The sequence below is a fragment of the Panicum virgatum genome, chromosome 9N, assembly GCF_016808335.1.
Source record: "Panicum virgatum strain AP13 chromosome 9N, P.virgatum_v5, whole genome shotgun sequence".
Lineage (NCBI taxonomy): Eukaryota > Viridiplantae > Streptophyta > Magnoliopsida > Poales > Poaceae > Panicum > Panicum virgatum.
The window spans coordinates 67,405,886-67,409,033 of record NC_053153.1 but is presented as its reverse complement, the minus strand read 5'-3'; the positions used below and the strand labels follow the sequence as shown (position 1 = coordinate 67,409,033).

Here is a 3,148-nt window from a genome sequence, read left to right as displayed (position 1 = left end):
GAGGCTGCGTCAGACAGAGGCGCTGGAAGAGGTGAGAAAGGAGGCTTCCAGGAAAGGAGTTAGGTCAGAGTTTTGGTGTGTCAATCCAAAGGCCGATGTTGTACAGCAATCAGGATCATCGGCTGCACCTATTAACATGATTTTCATGCTGCCTAGTGAGTTCATGGCTCCAGATGATGATGAGAAGCAAGATTTGGAAGAAGCCATGGCTCAACTGAATTTGGAACTTATACCAGCTAATTTTGAGAAAGCAGAGGATGAAAAACGTAAACATCTCAAAGTTTTGTTCTTGAAAGGAATTGTTGATGGTAAACCTATTACAAAGTTGCTAGTGGATGGAGGAGCAGCAGTGAATATAATGAAATATACCATGCTACGCAAACTTGGGAAGAGTAGTGAAGATCTACGCAAACTTGTTCTTGAAAGGATCTGCAGATGAATTTTGAGTGGGATTGTAAAAGCTGATGATTTGAGCATCGGCTGAGTTTTGTATAGCCGACATGATATATGTCGCCGTTAGGGTAAAAAATATAAAAGAGAGCCAATGATGTTTTGATGACATTGACTACTAATGGCCGATATAATTTTGTATCGACCTTAGGGCAATAAAATCCAAAAGGAAAAGGATGTATCGATTGAAGCCAGAAGTTATGAATTAAACATTGTTTGCAACATATCGGTTGAAGTTTTTCCACCAAGGATAAGTAACAGTTTACAAAGATCCAAGAACATTCTGGATCACAGAGATTGCACGCAGGCGAATATCATCAGCATCTTGAATCTCCTTGATGTCAGCCTCGGCAGAACCTAGTACTGTTTCAATGCTTTTAGGGAGTTGGTAGGTCTGGCGAGCTTGTTCTTATTTTTCTGCCTCAACTTGCTGAAGAGCCAATGGAAGCTGGGATAGTCTGTTGTCCACATCGGCAATTTCTTGGTTTACTTGCTCCAGTTCTTTGATGAGGCGCTCTCGCTTGATTTCCAATTCTCTTTTGGACTGTTCCATGTCTGCTTTAGACTGAGTTAAGGAGACAATCTTCCCGCGAGTTATTTCCACAAGATTCTTCAGATCATCTCTCTGTTTGATCGCTTGCTCTTGGTGGAGCCGATCAAAAAGACGTTTCTGAGCTTTGAGGACTGAGATCTGGTGGCTCTCAATGTAAGCAGCAGGATGCAGTGCTTCCTCAAGAGGTTCGGGAAGAATGCCCTTCAGAGACTTCAAGATGGTGCGAATCGGCTCAGCATCTCGAACCAGTTGGCCAATATCTTGGTTCAACAGCTGCAGAATTTTTTGGAGTTTGGCCATGGTCTCTTCAGATAGTGGAGCCGATTCTGCTGATGACATAGCTTCATCTTCTGCACTGATTGTCCCAAGTTGAAAAGAGAACAAACTGTTGTCTGGACTATCCTGTACCCGATTAAGAAGAAGGGAATGTTAATTGAGTGTTGCCCTTCTGGATTTTTAGAAAGATGAAATATCTTACTTGTATCAGAGGGACTTCATCAGTAACTACTGCAGAAGAAGATGCAGGTAACGATGCCAGAATACCAGAATCAGGGAGAGCATCTTGTGAGATGATTGGTGGTTCTTGTACGACGATTGGTGTTTGCTGAATGATGAAATTGATGTCAAATGCAAGGTCGGATCAAAAGGAAAAGATGGTTATGTTACTTGAACTGGCGAAGCAGTTGTTCTGGCCTTTTTGGAGGGTAAGAGTTGGATCTGGTTCAAAATACAAAGTATCAAATAAATACCGGAAAAAAGGTAAATAGACAAGTGAAATACCTGAATTATTATAGATGTTTGGGGAACAATTTCTTGGACGTCCTCTTCATCTGTGTCTTCGGCATCTGTATTTTAAAATGCCGAATGATATGGTTGGTGAGTTGTGCATTGTTGATTGAAAGGAGGACAAAGGCGTATGTTACCTTCCGGTGGAGAGGGGACGTCGTCTGTTGGGACATCGGCACTTGTTGCCGATACAATGGTCAAGGTATGGCCAGAAGAGCTTTGAGTCTTCTGGGATGTTCTCTTAGTGCTGGTTATCTTGCGTTTTCTGCCAGCAGCAACATCAGCATTTTCATGCAAAATAAATACATATGCACAAATAAACGAAAAATGGTACAGTATGCTACAGTATCCGATGCGACCTTTTCTACCAAGTTTTCACGGATCTAAACACACCCAAAATAAATACATATGCACAAATTTTCATGCAACGAAAATGCACACACTTTTGTGCATGGATAAACCATCCATGCGCATTTTTTATCCAAAAAGAATCTCAAAAATATTTGCATGATAGATGCACATATTTGTTTCGCACAAACTAAATAAAAATATTGGTAGAACATATGCACATTTGTTGTTTAACAAATAAATTATTAAATAATGTCCATATTGTTTTGCTAGAGTGTGCATGAATGAATATCCATGCTTCATACCATTTGCTTGTTGAATAATTTTCTATATATAGAAACTATGTGAATTATTCAATAAATAAGGGTGCCCAAGTTTATATGGTTGAGAAATTCCAAAAAAACAAGACGCACATGTTTTTGGGCATAATGGGAAGCGTGGAATCTTAGAGATCCAGTGCACCTGACTTGATGCAACTTTATTATAGTAACATGGATATACACATATCATTTTCATATATCAAAAAATATAAAAAAATTAATGATCTACCTAATATCAGATTTAAATCATCAGAACAAGAAAATGTGAATCATGCAAAATGAAATCAATTCGATTCACAAAAGCATAGTCACGCACAGTGGAAAAGAGGATCTAATCACAACTTTCCAATCGAATGAAAGATGCATCCACCACGAAAAAGAAATCACAGAGAAGCCTGCATCGCATCCTATCCCCAATAAGCACGAGCGATGCATCCTTGTTCAAATCGATGCCTAGGGAGAGCCGTCGTAGTCCTCAGAAGCATGGGAATTCCATGGACAGAGAAAAAAAATCATAGTAAATCCTAGATTAAATACCTAGAACTTGGAACCCATAGAAAGGGGATCTTGACCTACCTGTTCTTGTGCAGCAGCATCAGCGATCCGTCGATTCCCAGCGCTGAACTCAGGTTGACTGGTTGTAGAAGCACGGTGCTCCATAATTTGATGCCTCAATGCTCCCATCGATTCA

At 40.1% G+C, this 3,148-nt stretch overlaps 1 long non-coding RNA gene across 1 annotated transcript; it reads right to left on the bottom strand.

Annotated features, from left to right (window-relative positions):
* Positions 1-2,722: 2,722 nt before the first annotated feature.
* LOC120692525 lies at positions 2,723-3,148 on the bottom strand. Its single transcript, XR_005682660.1, has 2 exons — positions 3,034-3,148; positions 2,723-2,910 (listed from the first exon to the last, which is right to left on the bottom strand). It is a non-coding gene; the product is annotated as an uncharacterized LOC120692525 (long non-coding RNA).